The sequence below is a fragment of the Perna viridis genome, chromosome 8, assembly GCF_037379345.1.
Source record: "Perna viridis isolate PV_CMFRI_1.1 ecotype Kerala chromosome 8, ASM3737934v1, whole genome shotgun sequence".
Lineage (NCBI taxonomy): Eukaryota > Metazoa > Mollusca > Bivalvia > Mytilida > Mytilidae > Perna > Perna viridis.
In genome coordinates, this window is record NC_142452.1 from 20,022,230 (window position 1) to 20,041,303 (window position 19,074).

Genomic DNA, 19,074 nt, shown 5'->3' on the forward strand with positions numbered 1-19,074 from the left:
TTACAAATAAGGATACTGACAAAATACAATAAGAATATAACAAATGAGGGTAAAATAGTACCTTAACTGAGCTGTTATTGCAATAATTATGCTACTTGTATACAAGATGTGTAAGAGTAATAAAAATAAGAAGAGATAGATTATACGTAATAGAAACAACTTTTCCTCATCAATTACTTGATGGCACATTATAAACAAATTCATAATGCAACGGGCCATTCTAAACCTACAAGATTTGAAAGTTCCAATTTACAAATATTCAAGTCCGGTGACCGGCACCTTACGTTTATTTATTATATATACAATTTAGGTACATCGTCGAAAATTACTGAAGATATGTGGTAAGGCGACGGAACGGATAGGAAATGTAAGACTCCGCCGAACTAGTTCCCTCGTTCCAAGCCGAATACACGTATTTTCAATGATATTCGACAATGCACCTATAATGTTTTATCCTGCTATATTAATAGTTTTGTGCGTGTGTACAGTTTTAAAAATTGAATTTTTAAAATGCATTTCGCATTAGGAGTCCCGGTCGTTAAACCGAAAAATAACACGGGTGGCGTGTGACTCAGTAAACAATGAAATTAAAATTTGTTTACATCATATCTGTGATGGCGTTATGCATTCCAAAAAGAAAGGAGGTCCGCCGATCACTTGAGTGGGTGAAGCCAGAAATATGATAACCTGGTAATGTGCGGATACAGCAAAAACAAAAACAAAACAAAACAAAACAAAAACAAACAAACAAACAAACAAACAAACAAACAAACAAACAAAAAACAAACTAACCAAACAAAACAAACAAACAAACAAACAAAGCAAAACAAAAAAAAATAATGATAAAATTAAAAAATAACCGTACACTTCTATTCGTATAATAACTTACCTTATTGCAGAAAATAATTCAATGAATAACTGTTATTTTTCTAATCTAAATTTTGTGCCTAAAAATAACCACAATCACGTGGTGCACACTAAATAATTTGCATAGCAGGTTTGTTTTCAAATGTGCACCACGGGAATTGAGGCATAAAAAGTCAATGAGTACATCAATACAAAAATTAAATGACGTCAAATTCATTACATAATTTGGTCTATGAGATATTAGACGAAATTTTTTATCCTTTCAGAAACCGTGTTACTTCTGAAAATGATTGATTGTTGGGGTTAAACGTCCGAGCAGCAATATTTCATCTCTATTCAGACGATTAACATGAAATGGACGACAAAATGAATATGAAATGATGATGAGATGAAAAATGGAATGGGACACCAGGATAATAGGGTCGACAAATTTCGATTGCCACTAGAAAAAGGGGAGGATCGGTAAGGTCGGGCAATTTAGCTCCTATCGAATACCACAGCAGGGTTTTTTTAATGTCCGAGAAACGTGGCATCTTTCCCAACACGGTGCACCACTATGGTTTACGGTCAGGTTTTCCGTATTATAGCCTGACAACCCCAGCATGTAATACGCCAGGGGTACCCCATTCCACTGCTTGGGGCACACATTCCAGTTGCTTTGTGGGTAGAACGCCTAGCCCCCGGCTAGGTTTCTGATCACTATTTAGTCGCCTTTTACGACAAGCGCTGCTGCAGGACTATTCTTTTGACACCCGGACCTGCACGGGGCCTTCTGAAAATAAATTATTAATTATACTCGACGTCAGTTCAAGCCCATTTTCGATTTAATCAAAATTTTCTTCAGCCATTCTTTTATCGAGGCAGAGTTTTCTTTATACGTTTCTCAGTTTGTACAAACCAAACATCAGTACTTACGATTGATATGCACAATCATAAACAATTTTATAATTCCTTACGAGAAATTCCACCATTTCTGCCAAAATATCGATGATTGTTTTTTTTTTTTAATTCTATCTGGACAAAAATGTAATTTCTTACGAATTTGAAAATAAACAATTATTTAGTACGAACGATAACCTTCAGCAGAATTGTTGACGCAAAATACATGTAAGGCGGTAAATCTTTGATTTTGTCAAATTAACAATAACCGAAAGTCGTCTTGGTAACAAAATCACGGCCGATATGACAATGTTAACAATCTCAGTTTCCGCTATATAGATGACGTATTATCTGTAAACAATCCTAGTTTTGGGGATTTGATACATCGCATCTACCCAAAGATACTATAGACACTGTGAAGTCAGCCTCATATCTTGACCTACACTTAGATATCGATGGTAAAGGAAAACTATTGACCAAACTTTACGACAATTTATGATTTATTCAACGGGTCATAGTTTTCCTTTCCTCGTTTGTCTACCCCGGACTTGACTTTTTATGAGCAACTCGGCGGGTGTTTCTAGAAAAGCAGAGGACGCTTACCCTACCGGTGCACCTGGTCCATGCTCCCAGTTTTTAGTGGAGTCCGAGTTGCTCATTTGCTTTTGCTACTTTGTATGTATGATTTTAGTTACTTTATGTTCTTTGTTGTGTATGTCTGTTTTCCATGTCCGGTCTTTTTCACTGGATTACATTATTTTGATTACCGCTATAACCTTGGTTCCCTTGATTACTCTTTGATTACTACTATAACCTTGGTTCCCTTGATTAACCTTTAAAATCTCATCAGATTTGAACAATTCACATTTTAAGGAGAAGCCGTTTTGTGATTTTAATTCGCATGTTATTTAACATTTTAAATTTCGGTAGGTGTCAATACAACTGTAGACCAATATATATTTTATTAAATTTGAACGATATGTTATGTGTGTTACGCCCAGTATAGTAAGTTAAACCATCACTGATGTTTGTTGTAAAGCTTCTTTCCTGAAATTCTATGCATTACATTAAGTTTACCTCAGGGTAAAAAAATGTCGATTGCTTGAAAAATGTACATTTTTATAAAATTATCTTTTACTGCAATTTATGTTATGAAGTACAGAAGGCTATATAAGTCGAATGACTTGTGTTTTATCCAGTTTTCTCTGCTGTATTAACAATAACTTTCTAATATGTATGTTTGAACTAATAAAACTAGTAGATATATCTTTCGTAGTTGTGTACTGAACCAAATGAATAGTCCACTACTCAAAAAAGTGTAACCGCCTCCTTCAAGATTATTGTAGGTATTATTAAACATTTATACAAAATAAAAAAAATATATAAAAATTATATCAGATACAGCATCTTAAATGTTATTCTTCAATAAAAAAATAGATTGTACACGTTAACTTGCATGAAAATGATAGAAATATCGAAAAAAATGCATCGACATTTTTCATAAAATACACGAACAAAAACAAATAAACCAGGCAGAAACTAGTCATGTCCTTATACCTATCGTTTTTATTGTTTTTAAAAGATTTCCACGCTTGCTCCGAAGAAAAAAGACTTCAAGTATATGTTGAAAAGAAATATTTGCGATGGAAGTTCGAACCATGCAAAATCCAATCGCTGTATTAATTGATGTGTGATTTAGACAAGTTTTCCCGTATGAAAATTCGACCTATCCACAAATTTTAATTTGTAATTAAATCGTAACTTAAGTAACTTGGTGATTCAAATGCTTCATGTACTAATGTTATTCTACGTACATTTATCCTTCAAGCAATTCACAACAATAACAATACTGTAAATTAATCATAAATTTGTTTGATTTAGAAACTGTTCGTCGCAGTTTGGTATTTATGATAAAGAAATCCTTGAAGAAAAATGTGGGAAGCTGGTACTTGATATACCCGTTCAACGTCTCGCGCAAAATATTCGCAAACGATTATACTGTAAAGTTTTTCAAACATATACTGAAGATTTTACAATACGTTAATGAATCAACGTCAGTTACTTCAATTTCATATGTGATAATAATGGATTACTACATGTACGAAAGACACAACTGAACTAGTTTGTGTTTTCATTGTCCCCTTTCCATACCGTAGTTTATATTTTATATTGTCACTGTTCATTTTTAGCTTTTTGTCGACCAGTTTTGGAATAATCGGTTGATGTATATATATATACATTTAAATTACCATAATATTTCGTACCTCTTTTACTACCCGTTTTGGTCTCCAAAAGGCTGTCCTAACTAGTATTAGTATCCACTTGTATTTCTAAATTAACACTGTAAAAAGGAACCGATGCATTATTTAAAGTAGTATTATCCAATTGTGTTTCTGGTATTGCACTGCAAAAACGAATCTATGTATTACTTAAAGTATTAAAAATATTTAAGAGTAATCAAGGGAACCAAGTTTCAGGCGGAAATCAAAAGAGTGTAATCCAGGGACAAAGACCAGACATGGAAAACTAACATACACAACACAGAACATAAAATAACCAAATTAATACATACAAAGTAAAAGTAAATGAGCAACTCGGACTGGGATCATGGACCAACTGCACCGGCAGGATAAGTGTCCTCTGCATTTCTAGAAACAACTGCCCATGTGCTCATAAAATGTCAAGTCCATGGTAGACGAAAGACTGAAGGAAAATTATGACAGGTTTTACAAAACAGTTTTCATTGTGCAGGTGGTTACACCATAACGATCCACGAGTTTATGATGGCGACCATTAAACTTCCGTAGTGATGACTTCAATCTCATAGCAACATAACCCTGTTCTAAAGGCCTAATTGTAAGACGTCTAGCGCGATACAAAAAGTTTTTGTAGTTACGGCAAGCTCTGGGTGTATAAATAAATAAATCCATAAATAAAAGTGCTTTTATTGTATTTTCTTTCTATATAATGGCTAGGACGACTAATTTGATAACTATAATATTACATATTTTAAGTTTCTAATTTTACATTTCTAATAGCCCACATAAAGATTGTAAAATCAAAAACAAATGATTAAAGGGCATGAACATGACAACTATATGTATCGGCATCATAGGCATGTAAAAAATTGTCAGAAAATTCAAACACTTTTACGTTCGTTGTTCACTATAAGAGAGATGGTATAAAATGTTTGACATTACCAATTCTTTCCGATGTTATTACAATTGGATATCGAACATTTTTTTTCACACACTAACCCTCTTTTGACAGCAGGAGGTTGTCTCTTACTCATCCTAGCCGATCTTCTATCAGTGAAATAGTTACACACCTCTCTTCACTAACTTTAGTTGATAAATATGATTTGTTTGAATTGAATGAAAATGTAATAAAGGATTTATTACAAAACTGATAAAATTTAAAGGTCTTGATTCATGTTGCATATTTCATACTTATTTTATCCCCTGAAAAATAATGAAAATGATCTATTAGAATCAGTACATTTACATTTTCTTCTTCATGAACACATGATGGTTATTTACAGAACTTTTAGATAAAAAAAACTATATCGGACTCCACTAAAAATGGAAGCATGGATCAGGTGCATCGGTAGAGTAAGCGTCTTCTGCTTTTCTAGAAACACTCCTCGAGTTGCTCATAAATAGCCATATCCAGAGAAAACGAAAGATGAAAGGAAAACTATGCCACGTTGAAGAAATCGGTTTTCGTGGTGTAGATGGATACACAATAACGATCCACGATTTTATGATGACGACAATACAACTTTTGTAGTTTTGAATTCAACCTCGTACCAACATAACCCTGTTCCAGAATCCTAATTGTAAGTGTATTGATAGTGCGGTATAAAAACTCTGGAGCAAGCTCTGGCAAAATGTATGAGTTGTGATATGAAAACTCCATACGCAGGTGCTGAAGAATTATGGCCACAGATTAAAGGAAAGTTGATAGGACTAAATGATACGTCATCGCGTTTGTCGTATAGTTTGGGCAATAGTTTTCCTTTACCATCGATCTCCATATATAGGTCTAGACTGATTTCACAGTGTCTGTAGTACCCTCATCTCAAGATACGATATATAAACTCCCCGAAACTAGGATTGTTTAACCATAATACATCATCTATTTAGCGGAAATGAGATCAAAGGATCTGACTAACGGATGTTCTTTCCATTGGATCCGATCAGCTATAAAGTCAGCCTCAAAAGTTTGAAGGAACAGGTCAGTGAGTAGTGGAGCACAATTATTTTTCCATTTGAATGCCGACCGTTTGTGAAAAACGGTTGAATCACACTAGAAAAATATGTTGTCGATAAAAATTCCATCATTTTGAAAGCATCTTCTTCGGTATATTTGGAAGATGATTTGGAATTGTTTTTGATAAGTTTGAGGAATCTCTACCAAGTACTACATATTTAGGTGTATCGTCCTTTATGGAGTAACAACGATATATGTAATGATGGAGTCGGCATTTTAACTGAGCATAGGAAACAAAAATATAAAGAATTGAAAAATGATAGGTTTGAATGTTATTGCCTTCTGATAATTATCTTGAATTAAAGAATTCCAGATCTTTCGAGTTTTGCACGATCCACATTTAATTAATATTACTGTGGGAGTAACAAATGTCCTGTAATCCGTTGTCGTTAACCATTTTTCAAAATTCTTCTCCTCTGACACTACTTGACCAATTAGTCGGCATTTAAACTGAGCATAGGAAACAGAAATATAAAGAATTGAAAAATGACAGGTTTGAATGTTATTGCATTCTCATAATAATCTTGAATTGAGGGTTTTCAGAACTTTCGAGTTTTGCACGATCCACATTTAATTAAAACTACTATGGGAGTAACAAATGTTCTGTAGTCCCTCGTCGTTAACCATTTTTCAAAACTCTTTTTCTCTGACACTACTTGATCAATTAGAACCAAATTTGGTATGAATGTTCCTTGGGGGTATTCTGCATAAAAATAATGTGGGGATTTTTGATCCGTCGAAAAACATGGCTGCCGCTTCTAAAAATAGAAGACAGGGATCAGACAGTAGTTATTCGCACATATCTCGAAAACCGTTAGGTAAAGCCAAATTCTGACATAAGTGAAATTGTTCAGCATGATGAGATCTATCTGTGGTGAAATACTGTGAAGCAGTTTTGGAGTTGTTTCCCTTTTCGACATTTTTTTTGCTATTTTTCCGCTATATAAATATATATTATTTTTAAACAATCCTAATTTTTGGGGATTTGATACATCGTATCTACCCCAACGAACTTGAGATAAAGATACTACAGACACTGTAAAGTCGGCCTCATATCTTGACCTGCACTTAGATATCGATGGTAAAGGAAAACTTTTGACGAAACTTACGACAAACGTGATGACTTTTCATTCAAAATTGTCAACTTTCCTTTCATTTGTGGCAACACACCTTCAGCACCTGCGTATGAAGTGTTCATATCACAACTTATACGTTATGCCAGAGCTTGCCGAGACTACGCAGACTTTTTGTATATCGCTAGAATTCTAACAAATAGGCTTCTGGAGCAGGGTTATGTTGCTACAAGGTTGAAGTCATCACTACAAAAGTGTTATGGCCGTCATCCTGAACTCGTGGATCGTTGGGTGTATCCATATGCGCCATGAAAACTGATTTGTTCAACGTGTCATAGTTTTCCTTTCCTCTTTCGTCTACCCCGGACTTACCATACCAGTGCACCTGGTCTATGCTCCCAGGTTTTAGTGGAGTCCGAGATGCTCATTTTCTTTTGTTACTTTGTATGTATGATTTTAGTTACTCAATGTTTTTTGTTATGTGTTTCTGCTTCCCATGTTTGGTCTGTGTCCATGGATTACATTCTTTTGATTACCGTTATAACCTTGGTTCCCATGATTACTCTTTCATGTTATTTCTTTCAAAAATCTTCTCCTCTGACACTACTTGACCAATTTGAACCCGACATATTTCTTGGGGTATTCTACGTAGAACCGATGTGAGGATTTTTTATCTTTAGAAAAACATGGGCACCGTTACTAAAAATAAAGGATTCGGACTGTAGTTTTTCGCATAAATCTCCAATACTGTTAGATTAAGCAAAATTATTTCCATTCCTGAAATTACCCTTATTATAAGGCCTTCAAATTAAGGGATCAAAGTTGTCAGTCGACTCCTTGTAAAAGTTATTGCCCATGAAAGATGACAAATGATTTTTTTATTTTTTTTATTTTACAGTTTTCAGCCAATATCTTGAAAACTATAATATAGATAGAAAGAAACTTTCAATCGAAATGATCCGTATGATAGTCCTACCAAAGTCATCTTGAGTTTAAAGATTGTTGGAAAACTCCTTATTAAATTTATTTTCCTTGAAATACAAACTTTAACCAGGTGAGTGATTCAGGCTCCTTTGATCCTCTTGTTTGTAAGTTGAGTGACTTTTGGGAACAGACAGCTGCATTGAATAGAATTGATATATATGCACGAAAATGCAGGAAAACAACCGTTAACAAATAGCTTATCAATGCAGGCGACAAAGGTTAAAGAAGCGAGATTACCACCATTAAATGGAAACTTTGTAAGAGAGCTACATTAGGTGCAGCATTAAAGATTGATATATTTTTTCCATCTTACACAACACAGTGCTATGTCGAAAATCTGTTTCTTTTCCAATTTGTTATAATGATAACAAGGAAAATTAGATATTTAACATTAAGCTTTTCTGAAAGGCTTTTCTGCCTTTAAAAATCATATTCATACATAAATATATAGATTTTAACGTTTTATTATTGATACATTTAACTTCATATTTATTGAACAAGTTTGTAAAGTAGAACACTTTAGCAAATGAGGATATAAAAATTATAGGTTACACACAGAGGCGTGTATCAGTGTGTTTCCTACCTATTTGTATTGTTTGCCTTTTTAAACTTTCTTTCAATATGCTTTTATGTCTCCGATTGTTGAACGTTTTTTTAAAGATGTATGCCTCTGTGTGTATCATATCATTTTCGCAATCGAATAATTCTAATGTTAATAACATGTACAATTATAATCTTTTATTAAAGTTGAATTCTGGGATGTAATGTTTCATTAAATGTTTTTGATTTGTGATGAAGTAACACGATGCAAACATTTTCCTAGTTAATCTACAACGTTTTCAATGTTAATTTGATATTTTGTTTTGAAGTTGAGTTCTTTAATTGAGAGAACCATCAATTAATCTTAGAAATTGGTACCTAATGAACAATGGTGTTTTTTTTCACAGAAATTTCAATATAATGAAAATAAAATACCTGCCGAATGATACGCTTGATAACATTTCTGTTTCGTTTGTGGGATTTTTATTTTAACAAATAAACCATATTTATCAATATATGTATATCTATTGTGCTTTAAGACTTGTACTTTGTTTTTTTTTTTGTACGATGTGTTTTCTGGTATGGTGCTTTTTATTGGGAATCTATTTTAGCATTTTAAATACAAGCTTTGTCGAATTTATAATAAATAAGTAGATATAGAAATGAGATGCATGTCTTTTTTTTCTTATCGCAAGCTTCCTTTTGAATAACACGTTTTGAACTGCTTGTCTACAGAATCGAACATGTAATACTTGCAATACATAGATTGTAGAAACAAATGTTACTTTCAATTTAACAGTGTTGTAAAAACTGCATGGGAATTGTGTGGAATTGACATTACAAAACAATTCTTGCAAACACATAAACCATTTCAAATTTGTAAAGACAGTCACTACAAACTTTTCGAATGAATGTTGTTGTCCGATTAGAAGACTTGTATCACATGCTTATCTAGAGTTGTATGATAGTCATGGCATTAGTCACGAGGGATAGTTTTAGTTTTGTGTACTCGATAACAATAGAGACTTCCTTAATTTAAATTGATAACAACATGCGTACGTCTAGGGTCCATGTTCTGTCACACAGAGAAGAAGTTTTGATAATTCTTTAAGCTTTATTGATGAACCAACCTCCGGAGAGGGTAAAATACTGAAAATACAAAATATGACAGTCCTTACAACATGTACTACAGAAATAAATGAATACATGTACATAAAATATGGCAATACAAAAATAATATTATTAAAATGATTCAACTCCTAGAATGGTTTGAAAAATATCGAAAGGTTGCGGTAAAATATTGGCGATTAACAAGAAAAAGCGGAAAAATCGATGCCCACATTACTTTCCATGAAAAATTAAAAAGATTCGCATGTATTCCTACAGTGATTTTCAATACATAAAAGGTCAAAATTTAGGACGTTAAAAAAATCACCGAACGTGACCCTATTGCCATGCAACAAATAAAAAATAAGGGCGTAAAGGGTTGCTTAAAATCATAAGAAGGGGTTGATATGGACATTATATGGGTTTACAGTTAAAAAATAAGAAAACATACAACGAATTGTATGACGCAATGGAAAATCAATGTAACATCATGAACTACCGAAAGATATGCAAAATACAGGTTAACCAGGACTTTAAATATATCTCAAAAGTATTATAATATGTTATAAACTTACACTTTCGTGCCATGAGCTACTTAGAAGTATATCAAAAGTATAAAATACGCAAAACATGTGAGTTTTGATATGCCGGAACCATTCAAGATATTACGAAAATATGAATCAACGACGGAACCCACATAAAAAATATACGTATTACGGAACATTCCATTAATGACTGATGAAGGGCAGGATAAAAATAATATTCACATTGTAAGAACATACATATTTTACAAATGCTTCTATGTATAAATATGTATAAATACCGTTTATAATCTTAAAACTTCCTTCAGACAAGTTTTTTTTAGACAAAAGACAATTTTAGATTGAAACTGTAACACTAAAGTGGGGGATACTTGTATGATGGAATAACAAATCCAATTCATTCATATATTTATATTGGTTTTCATAAAGCCATTTATGGAAAACCACAATGGAAATTTATGTTTTTTACGACTGGCTCTGTAGGTCACCCAACTTAATCAACGATATATAGATATATTATATAATTGTATAAACACAGAAACGTGTATTATTTTGACGCGTAAATAAACAACGTACACATTTGTTCTATCGTGTTCGTTTAACACAAAAAATATAAGCAAATTATACAGTGATACGTTCTTTACAAAGGTTCTCTGTATAAATGTGCAACATTTTTATTATTTTGATCAACATGTAGTAACAAAGCATTAGCATATCGAGACTCAAACACATTTTTGCATTTTCATTAGCAAAGAGTCTTAAATTTGTATAACGACATTAAAAATGAAATATGACATGGTCAAAATTGGATATTCAGCATTTTTTAAGAACTTATGGATGGAATTTAAAAAACGATATTTAATCAGATGAATAGCACTAAACCATCAGCAGCTATTTGAAAACAAATACTGCCGCTTACAGAGAGAAAAACAATGGAACACATTAATAAAATATGTAGTAATGCAAGTAATTTAACATCTAAAAGAAATGCACTCTTATATCTAATTCTTCAAAAACAAAAATAGCATTAAAGATAAACGTACATTCGTGTTGTCCATGTGTTGTCGAACAATGGTTGTCTTAGTTCTTGTGAAGAAACATTGATAGTCGTAAAATATCAATTTAATTTATGTACAAACGAAGGTAAATGCATATATATAAATGTCTTTATTATCATATTGAAAATGTCATGCACAGTACAAGAAAACGTGCAAAAACTCGTGTTGTCTTCCAGGCCTTTGAACGTTTTAGGTTTCCCCTTTAAACGCCTTAATTGGTTTATATTCGTTAAAGCGTTTCGTATACATGAACCAAAGGTAAATATGTTTAAACAAATGACTGACTGTCTTGGAACACACGACAGCAGTACGAAAAAAAATAATAAAGAAAATGAGTTGCGAGTTTAAGCTCAAATAAACGATTAATACTTTATAGATACATTGAAAACTTAAGCTATATGCGTCAATCGAAAGATTAATTGATGGTAAAAAGCAGCAATCATGCAATTAAGTTGTACAGAAAAAAATGAGATTATTGAAAGTATTGTTTTTTAATTTATCTATTTTGTACGAGTGGTGTGTACATGTCTGTGCTTCAACTCCCGAGACTGAAGGAATTTGAATTGATTGCTTTTAAAATGGAGGAAACAGTATTATCGGTACAAAAAATAGGCCCATACATTAAATGTCTCGTAGGTCAAACAAGCGTGTGTTTATACTGTTTTTAGTAAACTGTCTTTTTGACTGACTTTGTTAAACGCAGAAAACAGAAAATAATCATTAATGACCGAATTATAATTGACATGACAAAAAAATCAAATTGAATTAAAAACTGACGAATTGTTATGACCGTTTTTCAGTTACATACTCTATTAATGTAGCACATGTAAGTTTTTTTGTTTCTGACAATGTTTAAGGCTTATAACTGAATATCAATCATAAGTCTATGGAAAAAAGTACATAAAACGGCAGTAGAATGCATGGACATTTTGACTTTACTCTACATTTTGTCATATTAATGTTATGCAACATTTCGTATTTGCATTATATAGTTTGGTTATTAAGCTGTACGTATATATTTCTATATTGACTGATGTAAAAATAAATTTCAAGTACTTTTTAAGTTTTGTATTGCATTGTTTGCAGCCACGACAACTGTATTTCAAATATGGTTAAGTAATTTTATGTTAAAACCTGTCCAGTATTGTTAAGTCATGTAGTGTTATGAAATAATTTAAACAACACAATTTCATCATTTCATGTGTATTTCTGCCATATGTAATAACTATGGATAATAACGTCTTAAAAACTGATTTGTTCAATGTGTCATGGTTTTCCTCTCCTCTTTCGTCTGCCCTGGACTTGATTTTTATGAGCAACTTGGCGGGTGTTTCTAGAAAAGCAGAGGACGCTTACCCTATCAGTGCACCTGGTCCATGCTCCCAGTTTTTAGTGGAGTCCCAGTTGCTCATTTGCTTTTGTAACTTTGTATGTATGATTTATGTTATTTTATGTTCTGTGTATGTCTGTTTTCCATGTCTGGTCTTTGTCTCTGGATTACATTCTTTTGATTACCGCTATAACCTTGGTTCCCTTGATTACTATTATACATTTTCCATTGTTCGAATAGTATTACTAGTAGTACTAAGGAAGATTTTGTCATCGGTTCCATAGCGATTTGAGGAATAAATTATTATATTTGTAGTCAATATATTTACATATATAGAAGAATGAAAAAAAACTTATATGATATGTGTTTTGTTGTGTAATAAATACAATAAGCAGCTGACACTAATATCACAAGTAGAATATTCGTTTTAACTCAACTTTACTATCAATCGATACCTTTTGTTTTTATTTCATTTGATTACAATCTTTCATTCATATATTTTCATGTTATTTTCTCTTATATTTTGTGTCCTTTTAGGGAAGTCTGATTTTTGGAAAACTACTGTTGTATATTTTAAAAACTTGACCAGTCTGTAAGTCTAACACTACACTATCATGTTTACTTTTTAGGAATAAATCATATCTATTTTTACGAGATTTTTTTTTCGGAGGAGGGGGGGTAGGAGAACTGATGTATTTTGTTTATGTTTCTTTGTTGCTTTAGTTGTTTTTTTAAGAAATTTAATTGTACATTGTGCAATTTAAAAAAAAAAACTGTCAGCTAAAATGAATTTCAATAAGTACATATTTTCTACAGATTGTCATCCGTTCATGTACCAAGGTATAATTAAAGGAACCAAGGTTATAGCGGTAATCAAAAGAATGTATTCCAGGGACAAAGACCAGACATGGAACAGAGACAAACACAATAAAATCAAAGAAACAAAAATAATATATACAAGTAAGTTAATGAGGAACTTGTCATTGAATAAAAATTGCAATGACAGGTAAATTCTTTTATACGTATAAATGAAAATTGAAGACCCCTCATTTCAAGAATGATAATATAATATTTGTCTACATTATAAAAAAAGAAAAATACAAAATCAGAATTAAGCATATTCATATTAAATCTTAATGAAGCTGATACTTAGGCAACATGAAAACATATTATATTAATATCATAAGTACAAACGTGCTTTTCTTTTTATATATATGTCATTTTCATCCATCTGTTTAAATGTGTTTAAATCACCGATGATGCACAATACATGGAGGCAGAAGGTGTTCTTTGTATTCATTAGCAAGACAAACCTATAATATATTTCCGCTGTGGGTAATTTACACGACCTTTAAGACCGTTTAACAGATCAAAATTTGTCATACTTTTTTTAAAGACTTTGACGAAAGTCTAATAAGGAAAGACATGTCAATATTTCTTGTGTATACGAACATATTCCAGCTATTGGTTGAATATGGAAAAATACATTATTGCATATCCATTCCAGCAAATCATTTTGATCGATCGAAATCAATTGAAAATGGTTCTATTCCCTTTAAGTCTGTCAAACCTCAAAGATTTTTGTTAAAATATTTTATACTTGTTTGTCGAAAAAAAAACTTTGACAAAGATTGTGATTTGAAAAATATAATGTATTAGATATTTATATTGAAAAAGACTTATTATCGGAATATTTAAAAATCCTTGAAATTTCAGATTTATCTTCGATAGCTTGCTTTGTCATAATCAAAATGACCCATTAGACAAAAGCTTGTAAATTACACAATGTCTCAAATCATATTAATCAATGACACGTGTTAATTAATATTTGTTTAATTCTTAAAATTCTAGACAATTAAATACAGTTTTATACCTTAAAAACTTTATTATCATTGATGATATTGAATGAAAGTTTTCTATCTTGTATATCCTTGTTTTAAGCACGTAGTATTATTTCTTCGTTTATTGTTAATGAGTGTTAAACATGGTATGTAGTCGAAATATTTTCCTTTAAATGTACATCGGTTGCATACTTTAAATATTTGTATAAATATAGTTAAGTAGAAATTAATTTTTAACATATTCAATTATGACTGAAATGTATTTTGTCAAAGATTGCACCTCGTGCCTTTTGAATTTGTTTTAACAAGTGTGTTTATTGCATAGATATAATCATTTGAATTAAAACAAAAATATATATCTACTTTTTTTATAGTGGGTAATAGTTGGATAGTCTGTATGTGTATACATAACGGTAAATCCATATGTTAATTAATATGCATGTCGTGTACCTGCATGGGGGTGGCCATACCATGCATGTTTGAATCCCTCCTTTCATTGACTCCTTATATATTCTACTTTGTTTTTTTTCTGTTTTATCTCTTGACAAACTATTACTGTAACGAAGAATGGTGTAGGGGTATTAAGCCATGACTATTGCCTTAAATTCCCAACTAAATTGTAATATTATAAAAGTTGTTCATAACAAAATAAAATATAAAATTTCAAGTAAAATAGTGTTTTGTGGCATTAGGTCGTTGTAATGACGTGATCATGGTGCCACAGTTTTACGTCATTTAGCAACAATAGCTTAAAACATAAATTGAGGAACATCGACAAAAATATTTTTGACGAGAAATTATTGTAACTTTCGTTACAGTACTATTAGCATGTGACATCTTAAATTTTAAATTATTTAATGAAGTAAGGGTGTAAGACTGTTTTCAGTTCTTGCTTAGCTTGTAAAATCAGTCGTAAGAAAATTATTTCTATGAAACTGAATGAAAAAACAAAACCAAAAAAAAAAAAAAAAAAAAAAAAAAATTATTTAGGGTGAAGAATTAGAGTGAATATAAAGTATATTATTTTTTTCCGTTCCGTCTTTCTTTTTGGTTGTTTGTCTGTTTGCTTGTTTTATCATTTTAGGAGAGTTAATAGTATTTTTTTTCCTTTTTCCCCCATCATTTTTGTTATATAATTAGTACAGTCATAAAACTACAACTTCATTTGAATGAACATCTATAAGTGAGTATCACTGTGAACCTCTCGATTATATCAAAGGAATGAAGGCGTGTACCTTTTCTTACTGCTATTTAGCGTTTCTATAATGATTATATATGTGATGACTCATATAGCATTAAATGTATATTACACTTTATTGCCTTTAGATCTATGAATATAATCTTTTTATTGTTTCGTACTTCCCATTGTGCCAATTCTTATTGAATCCGATAGCACTATAATATATTAACTCAGTCTGACTTGATCCACAAGAAAACGATGATCATCCATCTTAAATGATAAAAAATCACATGCACTTTAGAATAACGACTTCTGTTAAATTGTACGCATGTCTTCAATTACTTTTTAAAATACATGTGTAATAAAGTAAAATAACTTCTGCTCGTAAAAAATACTTATATTTTACTAAGAAGTATTGGTATAAGTTTTTTTGTACAATTCTTACTTTGTATGTATTAATTTGGTAATTTTATGTTCTTTGTTGTGTTTGTCTGTTTCCTATGTCTGGTCTTTGTCCTTTAATTACATACTTTTAATTTCCGCTAGAATCTTGGTTCCTTTTATTACCACTTCGTCTTAATTAGGTGTACGAATGTCAAACCAAGGTCGCCGTAATTATTTAAAAGACACGAAACTGCTTTTTATGTTTAGAGTAATGAAAATTACACTGAATTAAAAGTACTGGTGGAGACCGATCGAAAAACCTAAAAGTGCGTTTTTTTTCCAGATTAATAGACAAAAATATACCGGCATTTGCAGTGAGATGATTCAAATAAATCAAAATACAAGTACATGACCCAAACGTGAAAACAAAGACGATCTACATACGCTATATAGAGAACCAAATGAACTATACTCAACATCACATACAGCACATTTTCGTATTGAAGCTCTACTTTTTAAACCGTCGAGACTTACCGCTAGAGTCGTCTCTCTTTTATTTAATCTGGAGATAGTTCGCACATATGCATGACGTGTTAGTACCAACGAGTTGCTTATTGGCTTAAATCGTGCGTAACAAATCTTTACGGGAAAATCCCGTCTCGAAGTCAACTACTTAGTCGGAAAACTGATTGATTTATTACAAACCATGATCGAAGTGTGTTTTTACAACGATTAGCGTGGCTTTAAAATTAATTTGTTGACACTCTTTAGGGTTTGATTTGCTTATTTAATCAATTTAAAATCGCTCGCGTTGTTCAAAGAAACGGATTGTATTAAGAACACGTCGGAATTTACACTAACAGTGATATCGGATATTTTTATTAAAAAAAATAAAAAAATACAGATGAACTGCAATGGTATCTGACTATTTCATGAAACATCAAACAGATGATAATAAGGGCATTTCAAGGACTACATTCGCTTGGCTAGTGAATTTGAAATTTTATCGTTATAATGTAGAACCCAAGGTCTAACGATACTCCTGATTGTGAATCAAACAAAACAACATGTTATGAACTATGAAGTTTTTGATGTAGAAAAAACAAAAAAGGAAATTTCACTAAAATACTCGGTGCCGTTCAGTATTTCAAACACGATATACAACATACAAAAAATATCTTCCGATATGTAACACAAGACATTACAAAGTACCGTGTAAAGTTAAGTACATATACATGTACAAGCTAAAAAAATGATGTAAATACAGAAACAATCATTGACCAAACTACTAGTATTCCCGGTTTATCCTCGACATCGGATTACTCGAACATTTTTGCATGGTCCCTTCGACTTCGACTTAACGAGGTTCGACTGTAGTTACTGCGGAAAGGTAAGCTTGTCTTATTTCAAATCTATGGTATATTATTTGGGGGATACATGTATCAACTAAAATTATGCAAAAGATATCAACAGAAACATCTTCTTTTTCCCCGTCACAGTCCAATATTGAGGGGGTTAGGCGCTTACAAACATTTGTAACCAGCCATATTCTTTATGTGCCTGTTCTATACCAGGAACTTGTAATCAAGTGGTTGTTGCTGTTTTTTTTACGTTCTTTGTTATTCGGTTTGCATTTTTACAAACAAATTAGATCATTTTTTTCTTTTATGAATGGTTTTACTTCCATTGGGACCTTTACAACTTTCTTCATGGTTTGAGTTTGCCAAACATTGGAGACCGCAGGGTAACTTGTAGAAGATTTATTGTTTGTTAATTGGAATTTGTTGGATAACTGTCTCTTTGCAATTATACCACACCTTTATTTTAGCACACCTGGCCAAAGCCCAGGTGACCTATTGCCATCACTTGGCGTCCGTCGTCGTCCGTTGTTGTCTGCCGTCGTCCATTGTCGTCCGTCGTCGTTAAGAATTTTTCAAAACTCTTCTCCTCTGACACTATTTGCCCAATTGGAACCAAACTTGGTATGAATGTTTCTTCGGGTATCCTGCATCGAACTGATGTGGAGATTTTTGATTCGTTTATAAATATGGTCGCCGTTACTAAGAAGAGAACATAGAACATAGTGGTCAGACAGTAGTTTTTCGTATATATCTCCAAATCGATTAGGTTTAGTCAAATTCTGACACAGGTAAACGTGTTCAGCATGATGAAATCCATCTGTAATCCAACTATTGTTGTTATCCATTAAGCCATCTTGAAGTTATTGCCCATTTTTGCTATTTTTATTGTTATTTCTGTCACAAATCTTCTCCTCTGACACTACTTGACCAATTGGAACCACTCTTGGTATGAATGTTCCTTGGTGTATCCTGCTAAGAACTGATGATGGGACTTTTGATTCGTCGAAAAACATGAACACAATTACCAAACATAGAACATATGGGTCAGACAGTAGTTTTAGCATATGTCTCCATAATCGTTAGGTTTAGCTCAATGACACGGCAATAAAAGTATTCATCATGATGAGATCTGTGGTCCATTTTTCGTTTTAATCTATTAAGCCATGTTGGAGTTAATAACGTTTTTTCCACAGTTTTCAGGTAATTTCTTAAAAAAAATGATAGATAGAAAGAAACTTTCAATTGCTGAAATAATCCTTTTGATAAGTCCTACCACAGTCTTCTAGAGTCAAAATTTTTGCAAGACTTCTTGTTAATTTAATTCCTTTTGAAAGCCAAAATTTAAACAAGTGAACAATTCAGGCCCCTGGGAGCCTCATGTTTCATATTGATGACAGTTGTAAAATTCTAGTTTACCAGTGGGGTGATCACATCGTTTGCGTCAAGATCCAATGTAACCATATAACATCAAAGTTCATACGCAATGAACAAAATACAAGTTACTTGCCATATGCCCACCACCAGCCTGTTGAGAACTTTTGGGTGACCAATTGAAAGAGTAATCAAGGGAACCATGGTTATAACGGTAATCAAAAGAATGCAATCCAGAGACACAGACCAGACATGGAAAACAGACATACACAACAAAGTAACTAC

General features: G+C 32.2%; 1 long non-coding RNA gene across 1 annotated transcript; it reads right to left on the bottom strand.

Moving 5' to 3' along the window:
* Positions 1–9,396: 9,396 nt before the first annotated feature.
* On the bottom strand, positions 9,397–10,410 carry LOC148609692 (uncharacterized). Its single transcript, XR_015914452.1, has 2 exons — positions 10,298–10,410; positions 9,397–9,764 (listed from the first exon to the last, which is right to left on the bottom strand). It is a non-coding gene; the product is annotated as an uncharacterized LOC148609692 (long non-coding RNA).
* Between the last annotated feature and the right edge of the window lie 8,664 nt (positions 10,411–19,074).